A 20,613-nucleotide genomic window follows, 5' to 3' on the forward strand; every position below is an offset into this window, starting at 1 on the left:
AAGTTTTTCTTCTTTCTTATTTTTTTTAGAATAAAAAATACAAATAGGTTTCTTCCCATTTCCTAATGGATTGTCTTATACATCCTCCTGGGTTCATCTACCCTACTTTGGAGGTCACAGCCATTAGGAACTCTGCGCCTTGTTATTAAGCTAATGTCTTCCAGCCACAAATCTACCCATCTTTACTAGGCTGGAAGTGGACTGGGGTTGGTTGAATTAGCTTTCTCCTTGGCTAGCCAGCGGTCAATCATAGGCTCTGCCGAGAGAGGGTGCTAGAGGGAGACCTCAGCGGGAACAGGAAGGAGAGATTTACTCTTTCCTGTTTCTTCTTGTTGGCTGTACCTCTGAGTGTCCTGTAGCAACACTTCACCCTCAAAGTGGAAGTCCATGCCAGTAGTAGCCCTTGATTCCAGGCCCCAGTTTTTTTTTTTTAACACTCACAGGCCCAGCCTCACTGTGCCCCCTCAAGAACACTAACCCTAGTGCTAACCCCTGGTGTTCCCCTCCCCCATCCCCTCACTTAGAGATCTGGTAGGTTCCAGCTCTGTGAGCTGGATGGGCATTCAGCAACATGGGCATTTGCTTCAAGCTTATAGGCCAGAAGTGGTAACTACTTCCTGCATATGCTAACTCCATGGTATTTTAAGGTACTATTTTTGCCTTTTCAGTCCCTCAATCACTAGCAAATATTTTTATTAAGTTCTCTCTGTTAAAATAACTGGTGTGAGTTCTCCTGATTGGACTCTGGCTGGCTGTGTCTCTCTTTTCTGGATGACTTCAGTGTGCTTGTATCTGACTAGTCTTGCTATTTACCCTGGTTACATTGGATTCATGTTGATCTCAAAATACCAAGTTTAGCCTTATGGTCAATATTCATCTCAAAATGACTGTAATGGTTAATTTTATGTGTCAGTTTAACTGGGCCACAGGATGTCTAGATATTTGGATAAATATTATTCTGGATTTCTGTGAAGCTGAGAGGTTTTGGATGAGATTAACATTTATGTTGGTAAACTTTAAGTAGTTTGCCTTACCTAGTATGTTGGGTTCATTCAATCAGTGGAAAGTCTGAATAAATAAATTTAAAAAAAGACCAGTTTTCTTGAGCAAAAGAGAATTCTCCAGCAGGTGGCTTTTGGACTTCATGTGCAACACTGGCTCTTCCTGGTTCTTTAGCAGATGGCCTCTGAACTGGAATTGCAGCATCAGCTCTCCTGGGTCTCTAGCCTGCCAGCCCACCCTGAAGATTTTGGACTTTGCAGACATGTATAATCTCATGAGCCAATTGTTTCTAACAAATCTCTTTAAGTATATATATGTATATATATATGTATGTATGTATGTATATATGTGTATATATATATATGTATATACATAAATGAATCCTATTGGTTCTATTTCTTGATAGACCCTAATATAGTAACTATTAGATATTTCTTGAAGAAATATAAATTATTCTGAGTTAACCTCTTGTGCACTCTGCTTCATTGGCTGGTTTATTGGAAGCTGTTACTTCTCTTGCCAACCTTGGCAACTATTTGTGGGCAAAGTGCTCCTGGAATACTTTTCTTGAAAAAGAGCAGTATATTTTCTACATGTTATTTTATTTTAAAATTTTTCCCCCTCTTGCAATTTGCAGACAGGATCACATTGATATTTAGAGAAAAACCTCACAGCCCTGTATTAGTCAGCTAGTGCTGCCATAATGCTGCATAACAAATTCTCAGAGGCTTAAAAACAAGCCTTTTAGCATCCTCACTCACAAGTCTATAGGGCAGCTGGAGTAGTTCTGCTTTAGGCTTTCTGTGTTTTCACTCTGGGACCACTGGCTACCCAGGGCATGATCTTATGGCAGAGCACGGGAGCACAAGTTTAGCAGATATCAAAAGCTTTATTTTCTTTTGTACTTAATGGCTACATTCATATGCGTTCATATGTGGAAGGGCACAGGAGCACAGGAACACAAACATCTTCTGCACATCAGAGGAAACCATCAACAAAACCAAACCATAAATCACTGAAAAAGAGAAGATATTTGCAAGTTACATTTCCAATAAGGAGTTAATATCCAAACTATATAAAGAACTCATACAACTCAACAACAACAGAAAAAAAAACTTTAATTGGGCAGAAGACCTGAATAGATATTTTTCTAAAGAAGACATAGAGGTGGCCAACAGGCACATGAAAGATGTTCAATATTGCTAATCATTAGGGAAATGCAAACCAAAACCACAGTGAGATATCACCTCATGCCTATTGGCTATTATAAAAAAGCAAGGAATAACAAAGCTGGAGAGGATGGAGAAAAAGTGAGGCCCTGAAACACTGTTGGTGGGAGTGTAAACTGGTATAGCCACAGTGGAGAACATTATGGAGATTCTTAAAAAAATTGAAAATACAAACTACCATATGATCCATCTATTCTACTTCTGAGTATTTATCTGAAGAAAATAAAAACATCAGTGTGAAAAGATATAAGCACCCCTGTGTTCATTACAGAATTATTTACAATAGTCAAGATATGGAAACAATCTAAGTGTCAATCAATGGATGAAAGAGTGAAGAAGTGTGGTACAGATATACAGTGGAATTCTACTCAGTCATAAAAAAGACGAAAATTTGCCATTTTTAGCAACATGAATGGATCTTGATTATTATATTAAGTGAAGTAAGTCAGACGGAGGAAGACAAATACCGTATGATGTCACTTATATGTGTAGTATAAATGAATAAGGCAAACCAAACACAAACATCTGGATACAGAGAATAGAGTAGTATTTACCAGTGGAGAAGGGGTTGAGAGGAGGGAAAAATAGGTAAATGGGATCAACTGTATGGTAATGGGTGGAAACTAAATTTTTGATGGTGAGTATACTCTGGTGTATACAGGTAGAAATATAATGCTGCCTGCATGAAACCTATATAATGTTATAAACCAACTATTTCAATAAAACATAAGTAAAATTGAAACCAAAAAAAAGTCAATTTTTTTTAAATGGGCAAGACTACATGATAGTTCTTATACATGCCTTGTTGGATAATAAAGCCACAAATATAAGCAAAGAAGGATTAGTTTAAAAAGTAAGGATAGTGGTTACTTTTGAAGGGAATGAGTATGTTGAGGGGGAATTTCAGGAGATGACTGATAAAGTTCTATTTCTTGATCTGGTTAGTACTTAGGATCAGTTCAGTTCAGTTCAGTCACTCAGTTGTGTCCAACTTTTTGCAACCCCATGGACTGCAGCACGCCAGGCTTCCCTGTCCATCACCAACTCCCATAGCTTATTCAAACTCATGTCAATGCAGTTGGTGATGCCACCCAACCATCTCATCCTCTGTCATGCCCTTCTCCTCTCACCTCCAGTCATTCCCAGCATCATGGTCTTTTCAAATGAGTCAGGGGAGTTGGTACAGGGGCACCAGATCTGACAAAAACATCCTTGAATCTTGGTGTCTGGACATAGGAGATGGCGGAGTAGAAAGACATGCAGTCATCTTCTCCTGAAAGAACTCCAAAATTACAATTCAGTGCTGAACAATCATTGACAGGAGAATTTTGGATCCCACCAATAAAAGATACCCACGTCCAAGGGCAAAGGAGAAGCCTCAGAAAGATGGTAGGAGGGGAGAAATTCTGTTTAGAATCAAACCCCATACTCGCCAGAGACGCTCGGAGGGCTCAAACAAACCTTGTGCCCCCCCCCTGCCCCAGCACCCAGAGACCCCACAGAGACCGAGACAGAACTGTGAGTGTCTCCTGCAGAGGTATGGGTCAGCAGCGGACTGCTGCAAGGGCAGGGGCTCTGGGTGCAGTAGACCTGGGTGTGGCATAAGCCTTCTTGGAGGAGGTCACCTTAACCCCACCACAGAACTTACACAGGACTGGGGAAACAGACTCTTGGAGGGCACAAACAAAACCTTGTGTGTACCAGGACCCAGGAGAAAGGAGGAGTGACCCCACGAGAGACTGACCCAGACTTGCCTGTGAGTGTCCAGGGGTCTCTGGCAGAGGTGTGGGTCTGCAGTGGCCTGCTGCAGGGTTGGGGGCACTGAGTGCAGCAGTGCCTACATGTGACCTTTCTTTTTTTTTTTTTTAATTAATTTATTTTTTATTGAAGGATAATTGCTTTATAGAATTTTGCTGTTTTCTGTCAAACCTCAACATGAATCAGCCATAGGTATACACATATCTCCTCTCTTTTGAAACTTCCTCCCATCTCCCTCCCCACCCCACCCCCCTAGGTTGATACAGAGCCCCTGTTTGAGTTTATACAGCAAATTCCCATTGGCTCTCTATTTTACATATGGTCATGTAAGTTTCCATGTTACTCTATCCATACATCTCACCCTCTCCTCCCCTCTCCCCATGTTCATAATTCTATTCTCTGTGTCTGTTTCTCCCTTGTTGCCCTGTAAGTAAATTCTTCAGTACCATTTTTCTGGATTCCATATATATGTGTTAGAATACAGTATTTATCTTTCTCTTTCTGACTCACTTCACTCTGCATAATAGGTTCTAGGTTCATCCACCTCATTAGAACTTAGTCAAATGTGTTCCTTTTTATGGTTGAGTAGTATTCCATTGTGTATATGTACCACAACTTCTTTATCCATTCATCTGTCGATGGACATCTAGGTTGCTTCCATGGTCTAGCTATTGTAAATAGTGCTGCAATGAATAATGGGATACATGTTTCTCTTTCAATATTGGTTTCCTTGGGGTATATGCCTAGGAGTGGGATTGCTGGGTCATACAGTGGTTTTATTCCTAGTTTTTAAAGGAGTCTCCAAACTGTCTTCCACAGTTTACATTCCCATCAACAATGCAAGAGTGTTCCCTTTTCTCCACACCCTTTCCAGTATTTATTGTTTGTAGACTTTTTGATGAGGGCCATTCTGACTGGTGTGAGATGATATCTCATTGTAGTTTTGATTTGCGTTTCTCTAATAATGAGTGATGTTGAGCATCTTTTCATGTTGTTAGCCATCTGTTATGACTTCTTTGAAGAAATGTCTGTTTAGGTCTTTTTTGCCACTTTTTGACTGGGTTGTTTGTTTTTCTGGTATTACATTGTATGAGCTGCTTGTATTCTTGGGGAATTAATCCTTTGTCAGTTGTTTCATTGCTATTATTTTCTCCCATTCTGAGGGTTGTCTTTTCACCTTGCTTATAGTTTCTTTTGCTGTTGCATGGGACTTTTTTGAAGTGCCTGCATGGGACCTTTTGAAGGAGGTCACCATTATCTTCATTATCTCCACCATAGTTTGGCCTCAAGTCAAACAACAGGGAGGGAACACAGCCCTGCCCATAAATAGAAAGTTGGATTAAAGATTTACTGAGCATGGCCCTGCCCATCAGCACAAGACCCAGTTTCCCTCTCAGTCAGTCTCTCCCTTCAGGAAGCTTCCATAAGCCTCTTACCGTTCTCCATCAGAGGGCAGATAATGAAAATGACAGTCACAGAAAACTAACCAATCTGATCACAAGGACCACAGCCTTGTCTAACTCAATGAAACTGTGAGCCATGCTGTGTAGGGCTACCCAAGATGGACGGGTCATAGTGGAGAGTTATGATAAAACGTGGTCCACTGGAGAAGGGAATGGCAAACCACTTCATTTTTCTTGCCTTGAGAACCCCATGAACAGTATGAAAAAGTTAGGATCACATTTACCTTATAAAAGGCCTCCTAGATGGCTCACTGGTAAAGAATTCACTTGTCAATCCTGGAGATGGAGGAGTCACGGCTTGATCCCTGGGTCAAGAGGCTCTCCTAGAGGAGGAAATGGCAACACAGTCCAGTATCCTTGCCTGGAAAATCCCATGGACAGAAGAGCCTGGCGTGCTATGGTCCATGGGGTGGCAAAGAGTTGAACATGACTGAGCAACTGAATGTGTGTGCATTACCTTATAATAATGCACTCAGATGCACATTTTTTTCTGTGTGGTTTTCTGTACATATGTTTCATTTTACAAAAAGAAAAAGATTTTAAAAGTAAAAAACAAAACAATAATAGCTATGAGATGTTTTTACTCATAAGAGTGAAAAAGAATAAAATAATTAGCATTAATCCTATTAACTGGAGAATTAGTTTGTGCAACCTTTCTAGATATCAGTCTACAATTGGTATTATCATTTAAAATACACATAACCAGTTACTCAACAATTCCTCTACTAAAAATTAACAAAGGGATCATGCAAAAAATTATGTATAAAATACTTACTACTGGAGCAAAGAAAAATAGCCAAACAAATTGAAGAAAAATTTTTGGTCTCTTCCTTTTGCCTGAATACTATCACTATATACATGGCAGAGTAGCTAAATTGATCATTTCATCCATGGCATAAAACCACAAATTTTGCACAGTGACAGAGTATATTAAATTTACCAATAAAGTAACAAATTTCTACCACCAACATGAATTTGTTTTATGCACTAAAAATGTGCTTTTACTGTGAAACATTAAAAAAAATCTCTACAGGAAGGAAAAAATGAGATTGAAAATATAGATAAAGCAGAAAAAAATGTAAAGAGAAAGGTTATCAGGCAATTCATTTTAATAAGCTTTTGGTGTTTCATTTGCAGGTCTTTGAAAAGGTTGACTTTTACAGCCTTTTACCCAGAACTTGCAAACCTTAGCACTTAAAGATACACTTTATCAGAAGTCTGTTTAGCAGACATTATCAAACTGGAGTGGAAGGAAAAGATGTCCAGTGTAATTGATGGTTGAGCATTGTCCTGAAGTTTCCAGTATAAAATGACCTGAGGTAATCCAACCAGGCTTATAATTTAGAGGTCTTCCCAGTTGGGCAAGCATGCAGTGGGGTGGTGGAGGAAGAGCTTCCCTGTGGCTGTGAACAAGCTAAGGAGGCTGGAACAAGGTCAAGGGCCTCAGCCCGTCCTTAACCTCACCTGACTTACGCCTGCCTGCACTGCCTCTCCTCTATTTGCATATGACCTTCACAAAGCATTTTACCACGCAGATTTCCCCCATGTTTACTATTGTTCTGGATAGACTTTTCATTTTATTCAACCTGCCTAAAAATGCTGGATGAGGCAGATGGACAAGAGATATGCTGTAACGATTTCCCTTCCAGATCAGCCCACAAATCCACATTCTCACTGACTCTACTCAATTCTCCATACCCCACCTCAGCTCAGCTCTCCTGAAGGATGGCTCTGCCGAACTCTTCCTGTGCAGAATCAATATGTGAATATGCAAATTGACATTTGAGCAAGCTGACAGAGGTTGGTAAAGAATGCAAAAAAAAAAATTAAGCTAATATTTAAATGGGTATAAATCACATTAGGTACTTTGGTCTTAACTGTTCACCACAGGAAAACTTCCATCAGAGGATGAGTTTAGAACTCACTAGGCACAGAGAAAAACAAGCGTCAGAGGAAATGACTAACAAAAAAAAGATAAGAAACCCTGGGTAGGATTGACCCACGTTGTTCAGTTTAATTTTCATTTCTAAATTTAATTTTATTTGCTGCTTCAGAGAAAACATAATACTTAAAAGTATTTATACCAGTCTTAACATTTCAAGTTCATCAATCTAATTAAACAATGAAGCAATTAGAAGTTCTAAATTTGCAGAAGGGCTTCCCTGGTGGCAAATTTGGAACTTTTAATTACTTAGTGACTAAACAGCAACAACAACAAAATTTACAGGGACCATTCCACTGCACTTATTTCTTTATCCCAGAGAGTCTTCCCTTTGTTCAGAGTGATTGTAAACCAAAATTTTTTGAAGAATTTAGGGATAGCAGTATGAGCATAAGGCTTATAATCAACAGCACTGAGTCTGAGTACTAGGACCACTACCTAATAGCTGTTTGACCTTGGATAAATTGCTTACTTAATTCCTGTAAGGCTTAATTTTCTTATCTGCATAATAGGTCTAATAAGATCTCCGTTACAGATCTGCCATGTGCCTTAAACAGCCCTACAACTATCGCTATCATGAAAGAAACATACTAAGTACTCCAGTTGATTGCAATATTCTCACTTTAATTTTTCGGAAATTATTTTCCAAAGTTCTATATAAGAAAGTAATTCAATACTTAGAATACTTGATTTCATATTTTATACCTTGCATAGTCTCTGTTTCCCCACTTTTTTCCCCTACTTTTTAATTTTTTTAAAGATAGAAGGGTTGGTTGATGGGCACTGGTGGTTGAGAAAGAATAAGGCAATTAGCAATCTAATGCTTTCCCTGCTGATTTTTGACCAATTTCCTTTTTTTCTGCCCTGAATCTCAAGTTCACTTTTGTGGGTTCTGTGTTCCTAGTGCCTTATGGGTTCTTCAGTTTTATTTCAGTATATGTCCTCCTCCCCACCCTTAGGAAACTTAGGTCGTAACTATGACTGGTGGTGGTGGTTTAGTCACCAAGTTGTATCTGACTCTTGCGAACCCATAAAATGTAGCCCACCAGGCTCCTCTGTCCATGGGATTTTCCAGGCAAGAATACTGGAGTGGGTTGCCATTTCCTTCTCCAGGGGATCTTCCCTACCCAGGAACTGAACCCAGGTCTCCTGCATTGAAGGCTGATTCTTTACTGTGAGCTATGAGGGAATGGATTTAATCACGTGCCACTCCTCTAACTTACTTCTTGTCTGCCAAAATATTTTTTGAAATGTTTTCTGTATGCTTGACACCCTTCATCTCTTTCTGAATACACCTTTCATATACTTACACTGTCATTTACTGTGATATAGGGATATAAACATATTTTGCTATTACGTCATGCTTAACCAGCTGCTTGAAAGAACAAGTTTGGAAATTGGAACATAGGATTCAAACTAAAGATGTGAATAATGAAAAAGAGAAAACAATTTTTAAAACTCCAAGTAAAGGATGTATAAGAATTGTGATTTTTCAGTTTCTGAAAAGGAGATCAATCCATACATTTAATTTGAGCCTATCCATCATACAACTTTCAAGATAATGCACGAAAAAGCTTCAACACTTTTTTAAAAAGTATTTTCTTTTATGGTGGTGGTGGAACACTTACTTTTTTTTCTTTAGAAAGCACATTTTTAGGAGTTTTGCTATCTTTATTCTTTGAATTTATAAATAAGACTTAATGCATAGGATACAAAGAGTGAGAACTAAAACTTAACACTTAACTGGCTTTAAGTTCAAATTTCACTTTTTGAAATTCATAGGGTGTTAAAAGTTGCCTTTGACTTCAGTAAAAGATAAAAGATGACTTTGATTTTTCTTTTTAAAAAAAGACTATAATACTTGGTGTTTTCTAAAACTGAAAGAATGAACCATGAACAGTGACTTAATCTTGGTAGCTGATATTCATCTGAGCCCCATTTTGCTTGAGCTGTGTAACTGAAGACTTTGCTGTCATCTGGAGCACTTATCTCTTATCTGCTTAAATTAAAAAATGAGGAGAACGTTAAAATTGAGGTAGAAGCACCACTACATTTGAAGAAATAAAAGATAAAGATTTGATTCTGAACACTTACAAAAACATAGCAGCCTATTAACTTGAAGTTTAAGTCAATATAACAAATAGTTTCATATGAATTTCTATTTATTTATAGAAAAGAAAGTTTCTCTATTCAAATTGAGCCTTACCAAATGTCTGCAATTAGCAAGCCTCCATTAACCTAAAATCTGCTCCTTAGTCTGGTCTTTTGGGAAATGGAATTAGGTAACTCAATATTTCATGAACCAGTAAAAAACCAAAATATAAATTTATTACAGCATACTGAAAATACACTTGCCAAAGAAATCACAAAATTATTGTCAGTTGTTTAGCAAATCCTCTTTCCAAGTGTTGCATCAGTTATAGAAAACTGGGTCCTTTTAACAAATAGCATAAGCAGAAGGGGGATAAATCTGCATGGCAAAGAGAATATTTGCACCTGTCTATCAAAGCATCTTTTATCTAAGATAGTGATGGAAAACTGAAAATTGTCTTACAAAGTTTTTTCTTTTAAAATGTTCTTATGAGACACCCAAAAGCACATGTTATATATATTAAAAAAAAAAAAAAAAACCATTCTAAGAGAAAGCTCGTGGTGCTGGTATTAGTGTTCGATACCTGTTGGTTGCGCGCGTGCGTGCTCAGTCATTTCAGTCGTGTCCAACTCTCTGCGACCCCATAGACCATGGCCCGGCAGGCTCCTCTGTCCATGAGATTCTCTAGGCAAGAATACTGGAGTGGGTTGCCATTTCCTTCTCCAGTGACAAAGTATGAAGTAAAGTGAGTGAAGTGAAGTGAATTCGCTCAGTCGTGTCCAACTCTTTGCGATCCCATGGACTATAGCCTACCAGGCTCCTCCATCCATGGGATTTTCCAGGCAAGAGTACTGGAGTGGGTTGCCATTTCCTTCTCCAACATTTTGGTTGTGTAAATGTTAACTGGACGATAATCTCATGTTAATTATTCATTTCTTTGTGCTTTTGATTTCTTGATTAAACAGAAGTATTTGATTAAGGCTTGCCCTCTTTGAAAGGGATAGAATTTTGAGAGGAAAACAGATGGATTTTGAGGAAGGAAGTGAATAGCCAAATGGTCAAAACCACCACTCCTCCAAGCAATTAAACAAAAACATTGTAATCACAGGATAGTGGTGTCTGACATTCTTACATGGGCCATAGGGACCGTTTAATATTTAGGAAGAATTCAGTTCTCAGAATTACACTTATCTATCTTCTTTTGGTTGTGACACCAATCTACAGATGTCCAATTTTTTTTTTTTTTTTTTTTTTTTACCATTTATATTGTTGTTGTTTAGTCGCTAAGTCGTGTCTGACTCTTTGTGACTCCATGCACAGCAGCCCAACAGGCTCCTCTGTCCTGTGATTTCCCAGACAAGAATATTGGAGTGGACTACCATGTCCTTCTCCAGGGGATCTTCCTGACCTGGGATCGAACCCACATCTTTTGCTTGGCAGGTGGATTCTTTACCACTGAGCCACCAGGGAAGCCCTTTATAAAAATTCTTACAAACCCCAGGCCTTAGAGACAATTCGGGATCTTTTCCTTCAGACTACAGTGGTTCATCCTAATCGAAGCCTGTAGCTTGCTATGAGCTATTGAAATGGTTTATATTAACACTATGTACATACTGCCAGGAAACATACCATTTCCAGCCTTCGTGGGCTAGGTCCCAGCATTTAGCAACTTGATGAAAACAATGAGGTTTTCTCTCCATATGGCTCATGCTCATGAAGGACTGAAGTACTCATGTAGCAAAACTATTTTGGAGGCCAGAAAAATAAATTTTAGCATAACTTTGTTCATTGTTTTCTGGATCTGTTAATTTGCTGTAGATGAAAACTGCTTCTCCTTTGCTTACAAAAACAGTGTTTATTTTCATATTCTTGTATAAGTCTGTGTTCCAAGAATTGAAGCTTCATCTAATTTCTGTAGTCATCACTTAGAATTCTCCTTTCACTGGAGAATTCTCTGTTTCCTTTGTAGACACAGGACAGCAGATGTTAGTTGTGTCAGCAAAACCAAAATTTCCTTTGTTCTAAGCAATTTCCTATTTGCAATATAAGCCAGTCTGAAAGATTCTGCTAGAAATCCTATGCACTTGATACAAAGGCATGCCAAATCAGTTTCTAGAATGAAATGGTAAAAAAAAAAAAATGCTTAGCAGAAAGAATTTAGATCAGAAATTTGTTTGATATGTATGGCCAGGCTAATGTATAGTTAAATAATCCTAAGAAACAGTGTCATCAAATGATAGAAGCCTGGTAGAGTAAGAAATATAAATGACAAACAAACCATAAATAACAAACAAATGCATAAGTAAGATACACATAAATATTTATAAACTTTATTTAATTAATATAAATAAATATATTAGAAACATAGATTTATATTTATATTAAAAATAATACAGAAATATATTTATCATAAATAGAGTTTTATTATTTAATTCAGCCTAGTGATATATTTATGAGACCACCTATTGCAGCAATTAATAACAAAGACTCTGAAGGCACATTAGCTGGCTAAAACGTTGGCTCTGTTGCTTTGAGAATTTGACAAATTAAAACATTAGTACTAGGTAACTGATTAGCACAAATATCAGCGTTTGCTATTATTAGTTCATTACAGAGTCCTGGAAATTTTTTGATATATTCTTCTCCAAAATCTCATTTTGCTAAATTTCATGGGAAAAACACACTTCTTTGCATTAATATGTTTTCCAAATGTATTTTAAAAATTCAAAAATACAAATCATTTTAATAGATACAGCCATACTAAGTTCTAGCAGAGGGTTTACTCTCACCAAAACACTCTTCCTAAATTACACTCCTGCGTGTGTTACCTCAGTGCCTCTATAGAGGCGATCCTTCCCATCCTGTGACCTGGGATTATCAGAGAGCGTGACCTTCCTTTGATCTGAGTATCTTGTCTGTGTTGCTAAATTTGAGGACAAAATAGCTTGTGCCCTTATAATCTACAGTCCATGAACCTTGTGACCCTTTGGACTTGCTGTTTATGTAAGAGGGGAAATGTCTTCAGGGAAAATTATGTCATCGAAGAATAGAGCAGAAAGTGAATTTGGAGGTCACATGGCTAACTCGTCTGTTCCTAGGACTGACATTCTTAGAGGAGATGAGCCACTTTTGGGTAACAGGACAGGGTGAAGGCAGAGGTGGGGTTTAATGCCTGGTCCTTCCTCCTATTGTGTGTATTGTAATGATACAGAGGGGACAGTAATTGAATCTGGAAAATTCTTGAAAAACAAGTTAACTTACACTGTTTTGATGCCTATTTTCCTCATTCTTGATAGAAGAGTAAACATGCAACCTCATGAATAAGATTCAAATATTTAAGGAATTTTACATCTAGAAATGCTTTCATGACAAGCCTTTGTCAGTAATGTAACTACACTCAAGTTATGTAACTATTTATGATGTCACTTTGTGGGCATTAAATGAGATAATACATGGCAAGCCCTTTGTTCAGTGCCCGGCCCACAGGAAGCAATCAACAAATATTATCTATTTATATTATTTTCTTGTATCTGGGAATCTTCTTTCAGCCAAAAGTCTAGGCAGAAAAACATTTACTCACATTCTTGGTGATAATTACTGTATTATTCTTCACAGTACCTGAAGCGTCAGGTAAGAAAAATAGTGCTGTCCCTGTTGAAATCTGGGAAAACACAGATACCAAAAATTTGCAAGCACATTTAAATTACCCAAATAGGTTAGGAGCAGAAAAAGAAACATATTCTTCATTTCCTGCTTTCTTAATCCCAGGTTTAAATACTTCAGTTTTAGATGTTTTCAAATTCTCAAATAACTGATTATGAAAAGGAAATTGTTTGATTAAGTAAAATATACCAGAAAGCTTTAGAAGTTGAGAAGGAAGCTCTGTGGGCTTCTCCTGGAGACTTCCTTCTTTTTCCATCAACAGTGCAGCTAGAAAAGTAGAAATGGGTTTGATTGACCACTTCCCCTTTACCAAAATAAAAAAAATAAGAAGGAACTAACATGTGAGCTATTTTTATAATATTATATTTATTTTTCCATTATTGAAGAAATATGTAATAATCACTAACACTTACCAAGCAGTAACCACTTGCCAAGCAATGCAGAGTTACTTGAATATATTAACCTGTTTAATCCTTTCTACTCTGATAAGAATAATTTTTTATCATCACCATTTGTTTTACAGAAGAGGAAACATGCTGAGAGGGTGAGGATCTGCCTAAGATTCCAGAGCTGGAAAGCAGTGGAGCTGGAATTCCAATACCAGGGTTCCAGCTGGCAGTACTCCAGACCAGAAGTCTCATCAGTACCTTGAAAGACCACACTACTGTGTAGGTTGGAGAATAAGGAAAATAAGAAAACATTGGACTACTGGGTTTTAAACAGCAGTTAGGAGCTTGATAATTTTATCAGCTGGCTTCCAACTTGGGAGTAATGGAGAAAAGGAAGATACAAATTATAATAGTACTTCTAATGATTGTGTGGACAAAGTGTAACAAATTGCCACATTTATTCACAGTTACATCTCATGCAGTCCAATCTAGATGCACAGGGTGTCCATAAAGGGCACCTGGCATGAAGAAATAATCACCCCACTGGGGGCGGGGAGCTGTGAGATAGTGATCTACACAGGGTTTTCATCTTGCATTTCTCACATTTCCCTTCCCTCTATTCAGACAGAGAGTTGACTTTGTGTTCATTCTCATCCTCAGGAGAGGATGAAGCATCATGAAAAATAAAAGTTGCCCTGCAACTGCTTTTCTTCCCGGCTCTTAGTTCCAAAACCCAACTATAGCGGATGCAGGAATTCATCAGCATAGACTCTTGAAGGAAACTGATCCCCTCTTCAGACACTTGCTAATGATATTAACAACTGCTAATACTCACGGATCTCTAACTGTACATCAGGCACTTTTGGAAGCACTATGTACTCATTAAATGCTTTCAAAACCCTATGAGGGAGTTACTACTAAGATCATAAGAATGCTCTGTAAGGGTGATGATTTTTGTCTTCTTTTGTTTACTGCTTTACCTCTATTACCCAGAAGAGCACCAGGCAGAGATTAAGTACTCAATAAATATGTGTTAGAATAAATCTCCATCTAAAGATGAAGGGGTTGCAGAATGGACAGGTTAATAACTTGCCCAAGTCCTACAGTTTGTAGTAGGAGATTTTGCAGTATTCCCACTTAGGTTGGGGACAGAAGAGAGGGGGGGAAATCTGTGGTTCCTGAGCAGAAGGACACTAGGGTCCTGTTGTGCTGGCCAGGAGGTGGCAAGACCACATTGAAGGGATAGTTGTGTTGGTTGGTGGGCGGCTGGAACCTCAGGTGGCATTGTAAGTGACTAAACTGCCACCTTTGGGCAGAATGAGGATAAGCAGGCAGAGAAGCAGCAGGGCGCTGCTACTATGAACGCTACACACACAAAGGCAGCGGGCCTAGGACCTAGGCCTAGGACAGCCTGTGTTGATCGGTGACCAAGGAGCAAATGGCCACCCCTCCCCTGAGTGGTGACTTGTTCTCTGCCAGCCAAGCCAGCCAAGCAGAATGGGTTGTTAAGCAAAAGGTCGTTCTAGAAAATGAGCAAAGTGCTATTATTTTTGCATATTTAATGTTTTTTTCTACTGAAGCATTATGTAGGGAAAGAATATTAAATGTGTCATCTGAAGGCCTAGGCTTTCATTCTAGCTTGTCCCATTCCAAATTCCTGGCCAATTTATCTAATCTACCTGCATCTCTGTTTCTTCATCTCTGAAATGGGGATTAAAAATAATCAAGGTGAGGACAAAAAGATTTTTTTAAAATGTAAGCTAAAACTCAGTGAAAGATAATTAAGGCAATGTGTTAATTTGGACTGCTTCCATTCCATTTGCACTTGATTTTGAGTTACATATATCATTTTGGCAGCAACAGGCTATACTTGTCTGTGTGGGTCTTGTTTTTTTTGTGGGGGGGGTGCTGCACTGGGTCTTTGCTGCTATGCACGGACTCATCATTTGTGGTACGTAGGCTTCTTCTCTAGGTGTGGTGCACAGGCTTAGCTGCCCTGAGGCATGTGAGATCTTAGTTACCCAATGAGGGATCAAACTGGCAACCCCTGCATTGGAAGGAGGATTCTTAACCACTGGACCACCAGAGAAGTCTTGTACTTGTATCTTCTTAATTAGACTTTTTATAGGTTAATATATATTGGCAGGTCACAGTCCATGAGTTCACAAATAGTTGGACATGACTGAGCATGCATGCACATATATATATATATATTTTCATTTCTATGTTTATAATAAATGGATATGAAAACACTTTTCAAAGTTTAAAACAGAAATAGGAAATATTAAATGATTGATAGGTCGCTATTGTTGCCTTCTGGAAGTTAAAAACTAGGCTGTCATTAAAATGTTTCATGGATAATCTGCAGGTTCAATAACATCCAGACAGGTATATTTCACTGTAACTTTTCACTGAGCTGTTCTAATATTGTAGCTGGAATTAATTTCTGCACTAAAGACTGAAAAAATAAATTTCTAAAACATTTAGGCATTTGTTACTAATCTGTTTTTAAGATTCATCAACAAGACATAGGTGTCAACTTAAAAAGAATGTATATGTGAGAGTTGTGAGTGAAGTTTTATTCGGGGCAAAATGAGGACTATAACCTGGGAGACACAGATAGCTCTAGGAAATTACTCCAAAGAGGTAGAGGGGGAAGGTCAGCATATATGTGATTTTGATGAAGGGAGAGTACATGTGATCAAGCACATATTTTTTGCAGAAACTTTCTGCTAGTCTTGTGAAGGTTACTGCTATTCACAAGGAGTAGTCACTGCCAAGAAGGATGTTAGTGCTTTTCCGGATATGAGGAAATAAAAAGAATCTATCTGAAGACCTGTTCTGCCAGTATTCCCAGAGAAGAAAGTGCCTCATTTCTGCCCTCCAGCTTGAGTTCCTTTCAGGGGAGAGTTGAAAATCCCCTGCAGCAGCAGCACATGACTTAATCCCTGTAGCTGTAGATGGCAATTGCCAATTTGTACTTGCCATAGGGAAGTCTTTCCCTCCAGTTTTACTTTAAACAAAATGACCCTGAAACCAAGCGAAGGGCTCATGTACACACAGCATGGAAAGCCAAACTCTGACAGTGGAAGTTTGCAGCAAAGGAAGGCTTTATTGCAGGACATCAAGCAAGGGAGTGGGAGGCAAGCCTCAGATCTACTCCAGCTTGGTCTTTCATCAGGCTTTTATTTTTTAAGGGAAAGAACCAAAAGGCTGGGATTAATTATTGGTTTGTGACACTTCTGTGACGTTTCTTAATTGTAGTTTTGGAAGTTACAGGATGTCTCTGGCCAGGTGGTCCATGCTTGGGGGTCTGTTAGCTCACCTTGCCCTTGAGAAACAACCTGGATTTGTGGATTAATTATAATAGCTTAATTCACTTATATTCAGAGTAAATCATGAGAAATGCTGGGTTGGATGAAGCACAAGGTGGAATCAAGATTGCTGGGAGAAATATCAATAACCTCAGATATGCAGAATGACACCACACTTATGGCAGAAAGGGAAGAAGAACTAACGAGTCTCTTGATGAAAGTGAAAAAGGAGAGTGAAAAAGTTGGCTTAAAATCTAACATTCAGAAAACTAAAATCATGGCATCCGGTCCTATCACTTCATGGCAAATAGATAGGGAAACAGTGGAAACACGTGACAGACTTTACTTTTGGGGGCTCCAAAATTGCTGCAGATGGTGACTGCAGCCATGAAATTAAAAGATGTTTGCTCCTTGGAAGAAAAGTTATGACCAACCTAGACAGCATATTAAAAAGCAGGGACATTACTTTGCCAACAAATTTTCGTTTAGTCAAAGCTATGGTTTTTCCAGTAGTCATGTATGGATGTGAGAGTTGGACTATAAAGAAAGTTGAGTGCCAAAGAATTGATGCTTTTGAACTACGGTGTGGAGAAGACTTTTGAGAGTCCCTTGGACAGCAAGGAGATCCAACAAATCCATCCTAATATTCAGGAAATCAGTCCTGGATATTCATTGGAAAGACTGATGCTGAAGCTGAAACTCCAATACTCTGGCCGCCTGATGCAAAGAACTGACTCATTTGAAAAGACCCTGATGCTGAGAAAGATTGAAGGCAGGAGAAGAGGATGACAGAGGATGAGATGGTTGGATGGCATCACCAAATCAGTGGACATGAGTTTGAGTATGCTCCGGGAGTTGGTGATGGACAGGGAAGCCTGGCATGCTGCAGTCCATGGGGATGCAAAGAGTCAGACACGACTGAGCAACTGAACTGAACTGAACTATGATAGTGATAATAGTCATATTGGTATACTAAAACTATTATCAACAACAGCAATCTTAGTCATCTGACTCTGGTTGGTGAGTGTTCTGTTAGGACAATATTGAGGTCAGAGGGGACAAGAAGGGGAATTCAGTTTTAAACCAAGAGATTAATTACAAACTCAGTCAAGGACCTTGGTTAGGGGGATTTAGTTTCAGCCCTTGTAACAGTGCAAGTGAAATATACTACCAGCAATGAGAATTTAGAGCACCTCTTTAAAAAAATGACTTGTGGGGAAATATACATTGGGACATTCATCCATCAAATATCCATCAGTGCTTATGGTGTGCACTCCTGTTGATACTGAGGACACCACAGTAAACTAAAACAATGATATGTTGTTTATGGAGTTCACATACCCCTGGAGGAGGATGAATACAAACAGATTAAATACATTGTGTTGTCAGACACTGTGATGAATAAACATAGAGCAGGTAAAGGATGAGATTGTTTGAGGAGGGTTCTGGGGAGGAGGTGGTCAACCAAGGACTAGCCAAGGACTCACCAAGGAGAGCTAGTGAGGTAAGGAGCAAGTTGTGTATATATCTGTAAAGAGGGTTTACTCACTCTCAAATTTTATTTTTCTCTTGGGACCTATGGTTCTCTTTCTTTTTTTTTTTTTAAAAGGCTTTAAAGATAAATGAACATGTACCAATAGACACCTATAACTTTGACTTTACTAACTGTATGCAAATAACTCAGGTTATTTATACAAGAGATCCTATAAATTGCCAAGAATAACTGGAAGTCTTTATACTTTTAGGCGGGCACATTTCATCTAAGAAATGAAGGAAGAGACTTAGATGGAAGTAAGTCACTTCTCTCATTGGCTTGTGACTCATCATATAAACCCAAATGCAATCATATACACGAGCATAGAAGATACTAGAAACTCCACAGAGACACAGCCCAAGTAAGTAATATGACTGAACTGTACAGAGATTAGAAATGATATAATCTTCACTCTTCATTTCAGGTTTATTTTTGTTACTGTCATATTCTGTACGTGTCTGTCTTATGCCCTGTTTTTAGATTGAACTGTAAAATTGTTAATGCTTTATTTGGAAGCTTCTATCCATCAAAATTACTCCCCAAATTCTATCCCATTTTCAAATAATATGTTTAAATCTTTAAAGTGCTTAACAAAGTATTTGAATTTTAGCCTCCTTTGCCAGAGAGTTGAATTTGGATATTGTCATTTTTCTAGCAGAGACATTAGAATTTTTGAGACTGTTTTACTGGGTTCTTACAGCAGTATACAGATTAGAATAAAGACTTAGTTAAAATTAAATGGATTTATAAAGATAGTTTGTATTTTCAATGACTGCATGTAAATTGCTTCTGGGATTAAACATTTTTGTATTTTGTTGTTAATCGTCTGAAATGTACCAGTGTTACATAAAGTAAAAAACAGCTACAAAGCTAGGAGAAAGAAAGGAAATACCCAGTGTAGAATTTTGAAAAAGCACTACTATTTTCTAAGTAAAGTATTTCATTTCTAAACAAGTTTAGCAAATATCAAAAGCTGTATTTTCTTTTGCACTTAATGGCTACATTCACATGAGTTTTTACGTGGGTAACTAATACCTACCCAGGGTATTATTTAGTCATCCACCCCTATGTTCTTTAAGAATCTTTATATCTTATTTTTCAAAAAGAAACTGAAGTAAGCGTTTTGTTTACCTGCCGAATCAGGAACTTCCCATGACTCGGTGTGGAGTGGGAGAAAAGTAGCAGTTTCTGGGTGTACAGGAGAACCTTAGGCATAATCAAACTTCTTCCTTCTTGTTTCTAAACCATTTCAGGAAATAAATGCAGCTTCCCCTAACACAGAGTGACTAAGACAGGGCTCGGAGATGAAGCTAGCAGGAAATAAGTGACCAGCATGACACTGGAATTTGCACAGGCCCATTAGATAATATTCAAATCTATAATACACCTGGGTGTTATTTCTATGTATCATGAGAAGTCAGGGTCTAATTATGAGTATCTTTCCTCTTTTGTCTCCCAAACATTTTAGCCTACTCCTGTTATGAAGCCCACTGTAATATCTTGTCTGTCATATATCTGAGGTTCTGTCTCCAGACTGTATATGCATCTCCCTATATCTAGTCCTTAACAAACATCACATTACCGTAATTACATGGCTTTTTATATTCTCTCCTCTATTAAGTTTTAGGGGACTATTTTAGTCCTTTGCATTTCCATTTGAAGTTTAGGATCAGGTTTACCTTTAGAGTTTCTTGGATTTTGAATATGGGCAATCATTTGATTGCAAAGAAGGACAATTTTGTCTCTTCCTTCCCACCCCTTACGTATGTTTCAAGCAGGTTCCTCCAACCTCCCATCCTGTGTCGAGGATTTTATTTCCTTTTATTCTGAAAAATATTCTGAGGGCTTTTCTGGTGGCTCAAATGGTAAAGAATCTGCCTGCAATGCAGGAGACCTGGGTTTGATCCCTTGTGGGTAAGATCCCCTAGAGGAGGGCATGGCAACCCACTCCAGTATTCTTGCCTGGAGAATTCCATGGACAGAGGAGTCTGGCTGGCTACAGTCTATGGGGTCGCAAAGAGTCGGACATGACTGAGTGACTAAGCATTCACTTTTTCATTCTGAAAAAAGCTAAGGTCTAGGCTGCCTAATGCCGCTAGCAAAATTCCAGATCCTGTTCACTGCGTTTCATTTCTGTTCATTTGGTCCAGGCAAAGTTTCTCTCACTCTTGATTCTAACTTTGTATCTTCTTTTTATGTAACTTTCACTTTTTATGTCCCTGTAGCA

The 20,613-nt window shown here is 38.4% G+C and overlaps 1 protein-coding gene and 1 long non-coding RNA gene across 4 annotated transcripts in view; one reads left to right on the forward strand and one right to left on the reverse strand.

The window, feature by feature from the left end:
• Positions 1 to 1,882: 1,882 nt before the first annotated feature.
• Positions 1,883 to 19,684, reverse strand: LOC122673519. 2 transcript variants are annotated; one of them, XR_006334705.1, is made up of 4 exons: positions 19,518 to 19,684; positions 5,677 to 5,775; positions 3,362 to 3,513; positions 1,883 to 2,017 (listed from the first exon to the last, which is right to left on the reverse strand). It is a non-coding gene; the product is annotated as an uncharacterized LOC122673519 (long non-coding RNA). The 2 variants fall into 2 exon arrangements; XR_006334706.1 differs by having other exon boundaries at positions 3,362 to 3,504; positions 19,518 to 19,682.
• HPGDS (hematopoietic prostaglandin D synthase) overlaps positions 18,678 to 20,613 on the forward strand; it is a 28,208-nt gene continuing 26,272 nt past the window's right edge. For both annotated transcript variants that reach the window (XM_043871376.1, XM_043871378.1), the window contains exon 1: positions 18,678 to 18,747. The gene's annotated coding sequence lies outside the window, so the exon portion shown is untranslated. The remainder of the gene's footprint in view (positions 18,748 to 20,613) is intronic.

The sequence above is a fragment of the Cervus elaphus genome, chromosome 17 (assembly GCF_910594005.1).
Source record: "Cervus elaphus chromosome 17, mCerEla1.1, whole genome shotgun sequence".
NCBI lineage: Eukaryota > Metazoa > Chordata > Mammalia > Artiodactyla > Cervidae > Cervus > Cervus elaphus.